Genomic DNA, 14,078 nt, shown 5'->3' with positions numbered 1-14,078 from the left:
TGTATTCCTCTCTGGAAATGATCATGGAAACAGCAGCACAACTTTAATTAAGATAATTAGCACTCATAATATATTTCTGTTCTTACAGCTGTGACAACACAGATGCCTCAAACTATGCTGCTGCCTCTCCAGTGTGAGCTGGGACATTTTGTCCTCTTTCAGCATGTTAAGCCACTGCCACAAAGTTAGTTCTTCCTTATGGGTTTTTTCCATAGGAAACTCAGGATGATGGATGATTTGGTGTTTCACAAGAGCCTGTGGTTCCCATCCCATCTTTAGAGACAGCCTAGGTTAGACCCAGTGAATCCGGTCCTGACCTTGCTGCTGAGAAGCCCCAAGCTGGCTCCAGCTACTTGAAGTGGACAAGAAGGTGCCATCGTCTGTGTCCCTGGAGAAGGCGGCAAGAAACCCTGAGCTGGGCTTCCAGCTGGGGAGACTGAGGTGGGCTATCAGGCAGGTTCATGAATTGCTAGACAGCAGGGAGAGATGTCTATCATGGCTGGAGGAGAGAGATTGATTTTTATGAACAAGTTAGAGGGAAAAGGAGGTATTAATCCTATTTTCCCCTCCCCTTTTTTAAAACGCTTTGCTATGGCCTGTGGTTTTTTCAGTCTTGGCTGAACTAGATACCTAATGCACCTGAGGGAATCAGGTTTTTCTGGAGGTGGGGGCTTTAAATACATTTGTTTGGGAGAACGAGACAAAAAGTGGCAGGGAACAATGGATAAGAAATGATGTGGGAAGAGTGGAGGGAAAGGCATCCTCCAGACCTTCCCTTTTCACCCTGTGTCCTTTGTGCTGCGAGATGCAACTTTGGGAGTGGTGGTAGCTCTGGAATAAATTCTGAGAAGGGACCAAGGATGCAGATTGAAAGACAACACGGATATGTGCCCAATGAGCAAGAATCAAAAAGACCTGTTACCCCTGTAAAGTACACAGACACACAGCATCAATCATTAACTGCAGTCAAGTGCATTATCTCTTAATGGGCTCTTCTCCTGCAGACCCGATAATTTGTCTCATCCTACACCTTAAAAGGTCCGATAGCTGGGAGATGTAACAAGTGAGATCTCACACCACAGACTTCATTAGTCTGACTACATCTACTCAAGGCTGCTTATTTTTCTCCAAAGCAGAAACGTTTAAAACCTTGATGTACAGTCATGAGAACAAATGAACCAAGAGAGCCTAGCAAACCTGACAGGTAGCCTCCTTCGTGCGCTTCTTTGTTAATTCATGACCGCTGATGTTATGTGACAATTCTCCCCCTCATTAGCAATTACTTATTAGCCATATAACTCCAGTCCACATGCAGCCTCTGTACTGATGCCCTGTGAGGCCCTGGCTGCCTTCTTTCCCAAGGGGGCAAATACACCTCTTACAGCCTCACTATCCCCCAGGCCAGACCTTTTTCATCATTGGCCCACTCCTTCTTGTTTTAAGAAAGAAACTGAAATGAAGATGAGATTGTTTCTATGAAGAGATGGTGGCAGCAGCTCTGAAGCTCTTATGAATTACAAAAAGTCAAAGAGGATAAGCCTGCTGAGGGAGGTATCACTTGCTGTCATCAGAGGACCTCCTGGGAAGAGCTGAACCCCGAGTGTCCCAAAAATTAAGAGTGTAAATTGATATGTGCTCCTTCGCTTCACAGAATCTGTGCGTCATATGAGGCAGGGGTAGCTGTTACCACAGCAACTAATCTAATCTTTATTTTAATTTTTGCTGTAGTCATATCACAAGAGATAGTAAATAGCCATGGTTAGAATTAGAGCAATCGTATGTGCGAACACAGGCACAGAAAACATGCGTAATTGCATACGTGGCTGTACCTACATGTACAAAAAATAAAAATGTTTTTATATGGAGAATACACTTTTTAAGGAAATTGAACCAAATTGGACTCAATCTCAGAGACACACAGAACAGAGATAGCTCTATGCACAGCCATCATGTTCAGCATAACTGAGCCTATCACCATCCTAGTGGACAGTGTACAATTTCTATACCTTGCATTTGGAGAAGTACCTTATACTATCCCAAACTGCCTGTCAGCTCATTCTCCCTCCCATGAAGGATTCTTCTGGAGAAGAAACACAGGGACCTATCGGCCACACCCTAATACAAAAGCCCTGATATCATCCCAAAAACTATAGTTCAAGCAACAATACATCCTCAACACAGTAACACCACCACCCCAAAGTCATACATCTCAGGAAGGGAAATGCTTGAGATCTTCCTTTCTTGACCCACCACATGGCTGGCAACCACTGCTGCCCACCCTCAGGGCGGGGAGCCAAACAGAAAGTGCAAATAGGCTAAAATCAGGAACCCCAGGTTTGAAACCTGTCAAATTCCAGGTGTCAAAATGCTTGAAGCTCTGAGCAGGGAAGCGAGCAGTGCCTGAGGCAAGAAATCCCTCAGAGGTAGACCTGGCATACCAAACATTCCTTAATGCCAGGTGGCAGATATGGACAGAAGAAAAACCTTAAGCATATTCCCAGGGATTCAGGTACCTGGGTGGTCACCAGTCATCGCCAGAGTCTTCCAAATATGACAAGCCAGATCTCCTGCTCTGAACTTGGATAGTTCTCATGAACTGGCTGAACTGGATTATGCCATCTTTATTTCTTCAAGAGGTCCTATCACCAAAGTCTCTTTTCGGGTTGGGGTTTTTAATGTCTTTTACTTGGAAAGCAGGCTTTTCTGTGAAGAAGTCACAGCCAGAACACCAAACTCTGACACTGCTGCTATCAATGCAAATCCAGAAGAGAGTTTGCAAACTTACAGCTTAAGGAGACAGCACACAGCAAAACTCATCACCCACAGGACCCACCTTGAAGCATCCTGAATCAAGAACAACTTCAGCTAAAATTCAGCCTGTCTCCTGAGCCATGAGGCTGTGGGAGTGTTGTGTCATAGGTGAATCAGACAGGAAGGAAACACAGAATAGCAAGTCTTCTTTAAGTTTTACAAAGGCAACAAACACCTCTGCCTTTTGCTGACTGCACAGCACACCTCCGGTTCATGAAGTCCTTAAGCTGCTGATTGCTGGAGGCTGGGGGTTATGGGCAGGGAAAGTATTCTAATCAGAAGTCTTCCTTCAGCATCTCCTCCTGGCCACTGACAAAAACAGGATGCAGAGTTAGACAGGGTTTAGCTTGACCCAAAAAAGCCCTTCTAATTCTCAGCAAGAAGCCAAGATGTTCCAGCCTCCAGTTTAGAGGATGATGGGATTATCAACCCTTCCCTTCAGCTATTACCAGACTAGACCCCTACCTTGGGTGCCGGATCTCTCGTTAGCGCAGAAGGAGACAAGTCAGGATTACAGAATAACAGGTTCCCTAAAGGTGAAGTTCTGCTTTGAAGTAGTGACTTAATTTGGGCAGATGGGATAGGTGTTTAGAGAGAGATGGATGTTTGTGCCTGGAACAAGAACAAGCAGAGGAAGCAGCTCAGTAAATGATATGTTTTTAGGTATTTTTAGTAATGTAATGCAGCAGTAAGAGGAAAACAAAGAAGGAAGAGCAAGAAACAATGAAAATCGTTCGACTTTAAACAAATACTACAGGATCATACCGGTGCACCAAAGTGGTCTTCTGGCCATCACCTTTATGAGCAGGCTAGAATAAACCTATTCATATGATCCTGCTGTCCAACAGGAAGCCTAAGCCCAGAGTAGGGCTGAGCACACCCCATCCCAGTGGATTTTAATCACATGCAACCAAGACAAATCCCTCTTCATCCATCTGCTCCTGGCTGCTGCTGGAAACCCTCCCATTACCTCCAACTGCAAAAACAGCAGCTGCAATTATTAACATGTAGACACTCTCAATTGCTCATCTTGGCAGCCATCTGGCTTCATATCACATATATTCCTGCTATGCAAAACAAAAGGGTATATTTTATCTCCTGCCACCAATAGCTGAAGAATGGACTAAGAAACAAGCAAGACTGGTACGAAACAGAAGATAAATTATAAAAAAGCAAGAGGCAGAGAGGAAGGTGCTCAGCAATACATCTGTGCAAACGAAGGGGAGCCACCTTTCAGAAGCAACAATTGCTAGTTTGCATTCCCTGAGGACCCATTTTGAGCAATTCTCCATGAGATCTCAGTCATTCATTTGTCTATTTTCCTTTGTTTTTCTACTGTCATCATTTTTGTTCATCTCAATTTCCCTTCTCTGGGCTTTGAGTGCAAACAAACATAACAAGTCAGATCTTTAACCACTCTAATTTGGTGCAGTTCCCTGAATGTTCATATAGCAAGGTTGATTTAATTCTGCCTTGTATCTTCAAAGGATCCTTTAACAGCAATTACAGGCCAGATGACTGGGATTTTAATTTCCCATTAAACCAGTTTAGCTCAGTTCAGAAATGCCAAATTTTGCCCAGCTCTACCATTCAGCTGTGTTCTGCATTTTGTATAAATGCTGGCAACACAACAGGAAAGACATTAGAAGGCACACTTCCTAGGATCAGGACAATCTCTTGGACCCATGTCTGTACAGCACCTAGCACAACAGGGACCTTTCAATATGTGAGGTTTCTAGATGTACATTTTTTAAGTTAATACTTGAGATAAGAGTCCCTATCGCATTAAGCATCCCATCCCACATCCACTGCTGAGAATTTGGACCCAAGACCTAAGATGAGTATCTTCCCTGCATTGGAGAAAACATCACGCAGTTAAGATAACGATGTTGAACTCGCATACAGCACTTGGTGTAATATTAGTTCACCTGCAGAATTTCACTGGGCAGGGATTGAAGATGAGAGTTCTGGTCTCAGGCAAGCTGCTGGTTTGCGGGAGGACTTGTCTGAGCCACATCAGCTTCTTAAGTCTCTGTTTCCTCATCCCTGAAATGTGAATGACATTGATATCTCTGGATGAAAAGCTCTATTTATTACATTTTCTCATCTCTTGGCTGCTGCCTTCACGAACACAAATCTTCACTTCAAAAACTAAAGTGTTGGCACTGTTTGCCCTTTCCCTACCACTAAACTGCTGCTTAACAAGAAAATAGCTATTCCTTAAGCACGTATATTAAGAACTAGACCATTATTAGATGTCCAGCCAGTTCTCAAAGGGATTTGCTGTCAAATCCTTAAGGGATAGAAGCCTGTTGGACATCCTGACCAGCATCTTGGTAGGTGTGTGCTTTTGGTGGGAGATAATGGTCTATTCCCAAGCCTTTGTTTCTGTTCGTGCTTTGCCATCTCCCATGTGCTATTGCAACAGTACACGATGCTAACGCTTCCACACCTGCCTAGGGTGATAAAAGCTTTCAGCATCAGTCTAACACAAAACCAAAAAGCATTTGCTACTGACAGGATGTTCAGGTACTATTCTTTGGCAGTACTTCAGCTACATGTTTAGCGCCTACCACCAAAATGAGATTCCTACCAAGTTTAGGGACCTGCTCCCAGAGCATCAGTTAGGCTAAGAGGAAGTGGGCCCAGAACATGATCTGACCATCCTACCCTGTGCTTGTGGGGACATATTACTTTATCCAGGTTCCTGGTTCTCATCCAGCTTGTGTTTCTGCCTGATTCACAAGTTATGGCAGTTATTGTCCTGCAAAGCAGATGAGGGACCTTGCAAATGTCCTCCTCACTCGGAGGTCAAGTGGGGCTCTTCAGGCACCCGGATCTGCTGAGCCCTGCTCTGGTAAGCAGAGGTAGGGATCCAGGAAAGAACAAATGCAAGGAGGGGCAAGGACTAAATGTTCATCTGAAACATGTCAGTGTGACTCTTGATCTGAACAAACTTATGCCAATATGATCTTAATGCTGCTTTAAAGGGGATTAAGCAATGTCCAGAAAGGCATCACATACATATATTTAGTATTTTAAATCCCATCTGTGTCACATGGACCATAAAATATTCAGAGTTAAAAAAAAAAAAAAAGTTGGCAAAGCAAAAACCTGCTCTCTATACAAACCTTTATTCACATAAATAGAAAGAAGCAGAGCTGCCAACAGATACACCTACACCCACATCCTCTGAATTAGTGCAACTACGTCTCTTCAGCAAGTTAATGTCCTTTCTTCTATACAGCTTTCCTGCTGCAGATATTGGGACAAAATGAGCTTGCAAAGAGGTTTCTATTATCATCATTTCCTTCCATGCACACTTCACTTTCATACTTTGTCTTCTCATGCAGGGCTTGGGTTTCTTTCATGCTGTTTATTTTTCCTTCCTTGCCCACTTAAGACAAAAACATTTTGTTCTGTATTTCCACGGCTATTCCATGGTGATTTGTTAACGATGTTGCGTTTGCAGTCAAATGACTGGAAAGATAAAAAGTTGGCAAGCTGCTCATTAGGGAACACAGCTCTCAAGTGCTCAAGTGCCAGCCTATTAGCTGAATTATTCAACAGAAGAAAAAATACATGACAAATTTAAAAGAAACAAAACAAAACAAAAAACTAAAATGAGAGTGGGGAGTGAAGGGAAGCTGACTGACTTTGGTGCTGTTGGAAAAGTTTGGTAGCATTTCTTGAAGCTCAGTTGTGGGATTAAACCCATGTAAGGAACTCAGGCAAGGCTGAATGGCTGCACAGAAGCAGACAGAAGCTGGCATTCATAATTCAGATATTGGACTGTATTGTTGCTGTCTTGAACTGGTAATGAAGAAGTCCAAGGGGAAACTAGTTCCAAAACCATAATGTAAGGGATCTGTTTATGTGCAGTTTGTGAGTAACTGGTGGTGTTGGAGATCTTCCATATCCAGCCCCAGGCTTTAAGCATTGACACAACTCACCATGAGGACCCACAGTAATAGTTTGTGTGTGTTCTTATTTTGTAATAAAATTCAGAAGCACTTAACCACCCATGAGAGAGGAGTGTGTTGACTTGCATGTGCCAATGACAAAAGGAGTTGACATGTGGCAGCCTGTGACCTTATAGCGATGAACTAGACCAAAAACTCTGACAGGAAAGTCAGGATTGTCTTGCTTCTGTTCTCATGTAACCTAAGCATGGGAAGTGCTTGATTCAAACAAAATTAAGCAGGGTGGACAAAACATTGAGGATCCTCGTATTGCTGGGGAACTGCATACAAATGGGCAAAACCAGGATCTCAGTCTTAACTCCTGAGGGAGGTGACTAAGGACACCGCCTCTAGTGAGAGATTTCATCCACCTGAGAGGTAAAATAGAGCTGGTATCTTGGAGACACCTCAAGATTATGGAAGAAAGTCCTGCACTGGAGAAGTCAGTATGCAGACCGGATTGCAGAGGAGAGCATGGACAACTGTCCATACTCCAGAAGCAGCGTGGGCTGGGGAGGAGAAGGGTGTTATTTAAAGGGTTCAGAAATAGGAACTGTGTGATTTAGATAACACCTGGTAATCAAAAGTAGAAGAAATTTGGACTTGTTGGACTTGGGACTCAGAAATGGGGAAGAAAACAGAAAAAAACTGACACATGAGATCTCTACTTTTTCTTACAGCTGTGTATTTCCTGTGCTAAAGCAAAAGGCAATGAGTTTTATGAAACTTCCTGAGCTATAGGGATCTGCTTATTTTTATTGTCATGTGATGTTAGGATGATAAAACCTGAATCTGGAGATCTGGGAAGCATGTCCGTTAGCTACTGCAGAGCCTGGAAGAGCAGTGCTGCTTATGCAGCAGACTACCACCCACTTGTTCGTTCCCAGGCAGGTTCTTTCTTTCAACCAGAAACACTGTACAAGTAGAATTTGTACATTTTTGTGAAGAGACAGGAAGAGATTCATTATACATCTCATAACTTCAGTGATGTTAGCCCCTGAGAGGGATCTGCACAGAAGCCAGGATTTTTATGCCACAGTTGTGCTGACAGGAGAGGATCTAACAAATGAGGAGAAAACAGCAACAACGGAATCCACCAAGCAATTAAATCATTTTTACTTGATGGCCCAGGCATAAAGAGAAGTCAAGCAGCGAGATCGGCTGATGACACTGAGCCATCACTTAGAAGAGGACTAGAATATCACAAGCATGATGCTGAGCACCTCAGTAATGCAACAGGGCTGAATGCAACAGCAGACAGCAATGCCATTAGGGAGCAATTAGAATTTTTGCTGTAAGAGTGAAGACTCAACCTCTGGTCTATTGTTCCCAAAGTAGAGGAAAGGACTGGGTATGCAGAAGCAAGTTAGTGGCTGCAAATACCAAGACACAAGAGGAATCTTAACATAATCAGGTGGGAGATTTCTGGGGAGCAGGGAAGCATCACTGCTAGTGTGTAAGACAGTGGCATGCCTTAGTGCACACAGCTGGAGTCTGGGTGGGAAAAGACCCCCATTCTAAGAGCTCAGTGTATTTACCTGAACATGCAAAGGCTGAGAAGGAATGTGAATACAGGGAATAATGTTTAGAAAAGTAGAGATATTTACATTGGAAGATGAGTTCATTTCATGAACTAAGGGGTAGAGAGTTGCTACAGATGTGTTCAGATGTTCCCTTCAGGCTCTCCTCCAGCCTTCACAACAGCCCAGACCTCTCATGGCATCTGTACTTGGCTTTGAAGGTGGGAAAGCCCTGACTTCCAGAAGGCAAACTGAGCTAGAGGACTTATATCACTTCCAGCCTCACGAAGAGCTCCAGGGAAGCCATGAGACAAACTGAACAGATGGAGCAACCTTTCCTGGAGCAGCTCCAGTGCCAGCTTAACGTCTCCCCCAGAGACCCCCTAGGTTCATCATCCTTTGGGATAACATGTGTGGAGGGAAAGCACAGAAACAAAATACTAACAGGATCACTTTCAGATGACAGTGTTTGGTGTATGTTTGCAATTCTACACTGAGGACAGCTGATATATCGAGAGGACTGGTACAAATTACCATCTGATTTCCTAAAAGTCGGCACCACCGCCCCAGTTTTTCTATAATCAAAGCAAATAATCCAAAATGGCTTCAAATGGATGACACTTTAGCAATTTTTTCTACCATATCGAGAAGACAGGAGAAACTATGAGTCTTGATGCACATTTGGCTTTGCCATTGCTTAAAGCAAAGGCCTTGCTGCTCCGCAGACCTCGGGCAATGCTTTTGGCATTATGAGGTGTGCTGACATGGTCTGACAAAGGGTAATTAATCAGAAGCCAGTGTAATTGAACACTCCCACTGCTGCTCAATTAATCTGATCACTTCCCTTATAAATTCACAATCGCAGCCCTTGACTGCAGCGGACCTTATTTATATGCCAGAGAGGTTTCCGGTTCTGAAAGACTCACAGGTGTCTGGGACAGAGCAGGACAGAAGCAAAGCTGGTTATAAAACAAAGCACTCAGCAAAGCTGCCTCCTTCCCTCCCCCAAACACTCAGTTCCACAAGAGGCAGGAGGAGAGCAAGAGGAACAGTACAGGAGAGGAGGGAAACATTAAACCTGCCACAGACAGCAAGAGGAACATGGCAGTGATTAAAAATGGCAGGGCTGAGGGCGGGAGAAGAAAGGAGAAAGGAATTTCCGTGACACCTCTCTCCATTCTGGATATGGGATGTTTAGAAATGACTTCATATCCTTTTCCTCTCTTCTTCCCTACTCTGAAGGGTTCCTTTGTTATGCCATTCATTTTTCCCCAAACTTGCAGGCTGTTATATTAATAATTAATTTTACAATGCCATAGCAAAATTCAGAGACAGTCAGTCACAGGAACGTGCCTGAGTTTCTAGGGTGAGGGAGAGCTAATGTGGACCGCGCTCTGTTCGCAGGAGGGGCTGGCAGGGAGAGCTGGGACTGTGCGCTGGATCAGACAGACTGCTCTGCATTTCCATCCCAAGCCCTAGGGCTGTGTTCAGGCTGCTAGTACAGATATCACTGCTGGCTTTCTGCGATGCAACTGCATGGGGAAATCAGATGCTTCAGTAGCACATTTGGCACGAATAGCGGGATGAAGGCTTGCAGAGCTGCCCAAGTGGTTTAGACTTAAAATGAAAAGAAATGGAATGGCCAAACCTCGGAGAATCTTCTTGGTATTTTCCCGCAGGAGATGGAGCCTGCCTCAGTTTCAAGTAAAACTTAAAGTAAACTGCTCAGAACAGGGAGAAGTTTTACAAACGTCCTTTCCTGCATTGCAATTAAGCTGAGAGCAGGTGTAAGCATGAGAGGGAAAGCACTCTACTCTGATGAAACACCACCAAAATGGCTTTGCAGGGTACATTAGCACTGTGAGACAGTTTAAGGCGGGACACGAGGAAAGCTGCATCCAGCTGCTGCTGGGAGTACACAGGGGATAAAAGGGATTTTCCCTAGACAGGGGTGACACAACCCTTTCACAATACATGGCAAAGAGCACGTTCTGGATAGTATCCCCCACTTAGCTCGGAGAGCATTGGCAGTCTGCTGTAAACACAGCCTGAAAGTACCCAAACTACATTAAGATTACTCTGTAGAGCAGCAAGGATACAACATACCTTGATATAAGAGGAAACCAGCCAGTGTGGGACCAATGCTTGCTGAAGTTAGTTGGAAGCTTTGTACCAGAGCTCAGTGCTTAGGGTGAACATGGAAGGCATTTGCTCCACAAAAGGTTTTCATGGCAGACATACAGCTTTTTCTCTGAAAACAGCATGTCCCCATGGATAATGTCACATGGAAACAAAACACAATACTCACTTGCATCAAAAGGAATCCACTCCTGCATCATCTCAACAGTGCTGAGTGTACCCGTTTCTGCCCATCCCGCTCCAGCACCACCTGTTGTCTCAGCGCAATGCAACCCCTCACTTTCATTCAGCTTCCCTCTGCTAGAGGAGAAAAGCCAACCTGCTTCATCCTCCATCACCAGAAGCAACCGGATTGTTGGTCTCACCAACAAAAGCTCCTGGCAAAGCTTGGTGACAAGCAGGACCATCCACACAAGTCTCCAGCAAACAGCTATTTCTGCTCATAACAAAAGGATGTTTCAGCTCTTGCATCCCCAAAGCTAGCAGGTAATACCCCCAAAAGCAATTCTAATTTCTAATACAAACCAGCAGGCACAGCAACCACAAAACAGCCTGGTGTACTGGTCAGGTCAGCTGCAGTTAGGGCATACAAAACATTACCACAGAGAGACATAGATAAACCTTTTAATTGCCCCCAGTAACTCTTTTAAAGCTGGAACAGTTTATATTGGGATTATTCCTATAACCCAGCTCTCTGACTGAAGAGGACAGGATTTGACCCTTCCCACGTTCCCCGTTCACCAACCTGTGTCGCAGTCTCTGCTCTCCTCCTACACAGAGCTACAAGTTGTTTCTGTGTTTCATTTCACAACAGTCTGTAGAGGCCACGGGCAGTCCGTGGGAGCACCCCCTGGCTAAGCAAGTGGATCCAAAAGTGCTCCAAGGGGAACACGTGGATGAAGAAGGGGGTGACACTGAGGAATAGAAAAGGGAAGAGGAAATGAGATGACTCTGCTTTCCCCACAAGCAGCCTGGAGCTGGGTGCGGGCATTATGATTCTCAACACAGCTAACCAGAAAAAGTCTTTGAAGTCCACAAAGTGATGATTTAGGGTAAGGGGACAGCGGGGGAGAAAAAATCCACCACCCCCTCCACACCCACAGTGCTATCTAATAACTGGCCCTAGGATGTTGATCTGACGTAGTGCCGGCTTAGGTCATGAGCTTTGCTCTGGATCAGACAAAAAGCATAAACAGAAAGCATCAGACTCCAAGCTCCTCTGCCACGCAGAGTCCTTGCCCTGGCCCTGCTTCTCGCATAGCAAAACCTTTCAGGAGGCCCCATTCCACCTTCCCTCCCACTCCAGACTGAATCAGAGCAAAGTTGCTGAACCGGGACTGCTTGTCATTCTGCCAAACTTTGCTAACCAATCTTGGTGTGAAAGCAGCTGTGACAGGCAGCGACAGAAAACCTAGCGTCAAATTAATCAGCTGGAAGGGACCCAGCAAAACACTGGTACTCTGTCTTGTAACTGCTAGATGAGTCAATTCTCACCATCCTCAATATTACAGATGTTGGACCGGGCACAGGGCCTGACCCCCTGAACCAGCCCATGCCAGCCAGTCCCCACAAAGTGACCTAAGGATGAAGCATTTCTTTTAGGGTTCTTTTCCCATTGGAAAGGAATTTGTGGCTCAGTGACACCTCCCTCCAGACTTGCAACAGATTTTTTTTTCCTTTTTTTTTTTTTTTTTTTGCAAACAATGCCAGTGAAATGGCACCTTCGCTTTTACAATTTTTTTTTCCTTTGTTTTCTTCCCAGAGAAGTGCATTTCTGTGCTTGGAGCTTTTTAAACACACTGAGTGAATCTGGCAGGGGTAACCAAACACACACATTGCATGGGGAACAGAACGAAGGAGGGAAGGAAGGGTACAAGCAAATATTTCTTCAGGATTGTCGGGCCTTTCAGTTACCATGGCAGTGTGTTTCCATGGAAGCCAAATTTGAAGCCTGTTGCTGCCACAGGAGTGGCCCAAAGAAAATTATTAGTTTTGAAAATTAACCAAGCTGCTCTCTACCTTAAAAGCCAGCCCACCCACAGCCCTCAAAACAATAACAGCATCTTTCCATCCCTGATAAAGGATTCAATAAGCACATGGGGAAGAGACAGCAGAAGAAAATACCACACAATGAAAAACGGGAGCTTCCTTTTATGCTACCAACAATGCAGAAACCACACTGGTAAGCACAAAGCTGAATGCACTTTATGAAATATTGCACATAAAAATCAGCAAAATCCTACAGCGCATCCTGTGCCACCGGCTCCCAAGGGGACAGAAGGGGGTTACTTTGAGACTAGTGCTGTTTGGTTGTGCTGTGTTTGAAATTAACCCCACCCCTTAATCATGCTAATGCCTCTCCCTTGGTTTGCTCACCCACCTCCCAGGAAAATCTTGGGCAAGGGAAGGAGAATTTTACTGGGGCCACCTTAGTCAACAGTAAAGATCAGCTTAGCTGCTTTGCTGTTCTCCTTGCTGGTCAGAACATTTTTTAATTATTGAAAGTCCCCTTTTGCCTTACCCACCCCATTTCCCCACCCCACATTTTCTGCAGCCCTTTTCATTTTTCAGAAGCCAGAGAGGCCAGATAAGCTGCCTGGTCTATTTTATCACCAGTAACTGAAAAAGCATGGCACAAAGATTCAGCCCTTTCCGAAGGGGAGATGGTGGAATTCAGCGATGAAGCCGAGTTGTGTTATATAGGCTGCCCGAACATGAGATGTTGGGCAACAAGGGCAAACACAGCACTACTTCAAAAGGACAGATCGCAGAGTCTCTGGATTAGTGACTTCCCACTTAGAAAATGAGTACCTCTTCCCCACTGACATGAAAAAAGCATTACAAAGGCCTACCAAATTAGGCCCTCAGGGGGATAAAACACCTAAATAAAGCTGAACTCTCACTGAAAGATAAAGATCAGAGGGAAGAGACACCTGTGATGAGAGACTGTTGGACCATCAGAAGAATTTGACCTCATTTTGAGGCAAAGATCTAAGACCTGCATCGCTGAAACATTGCTCTTGTACCACTGCTAAGAGGTCTCCTGTGCTCTCTGCTACCTCTCCTGCCCAGGAGGAAGAGGGAAGGAGAAGCAGATGGTTTTAAATCACGTTCAAACAAAAGCACTTGATCTGAATATGGCAGGATGGTTTCCTTTGAAAGGAAGGCAAGTACAAATAAAGGGCCTGCCCCCTGGTTTGGGATCCCTGCTCTCTTCAGTCTTTGCTGGAAAAGGAACTAAAACCCACTGTGTTTGTCACAGATGGACTGACCTGATTATGTCAGGCATGAGCCTTGCAGGGCACTGGCAAGTGCAGCATCCCACCTCTCTGGCAAAACCACCTTTCCCACCCAAACTCCATTATAAACTCCTAGCCATAGTTCTCCAAAGAAACTAAAAAATTACCCTGCAAGAGGCAGTCAAAACTCAACCACACCTGAGAGCAGAAAAATTGGCTTAAATCAATACCTCTTCCTTGTTTGGGGAGGTTTTCTCAGTTCCTGGCATTACACAGCTCTGGCACCTACTGCTGCTTGCCTTCCTCTCTGTCAGAGGTTACTGCCTTGCAGAAGAAGGAAAAGCATGTCCAGATTTTAGTTCTGCAGTGAAAAGCCTAACATCATAGCCTCAAGTCCTGAGCAGGCA

The sequence above is a fragment of the Phalacrocorax aristotelis genome, chromosome 6 (assembly GCF_949628215.1).
Source record: "Phalacrocorax aristotelis chromosome 6, bGulAri2.1, whole genome shotgun sequence".
NCBI lineage: Eukaryota > Metazoa > Chordata > Aves > Suliformes > Phalacrocoracidae > Phalacrocorax > Phalacrocorax aristotelis.
Note: the sequence above shows the minus strand (reverse complement) of the source record.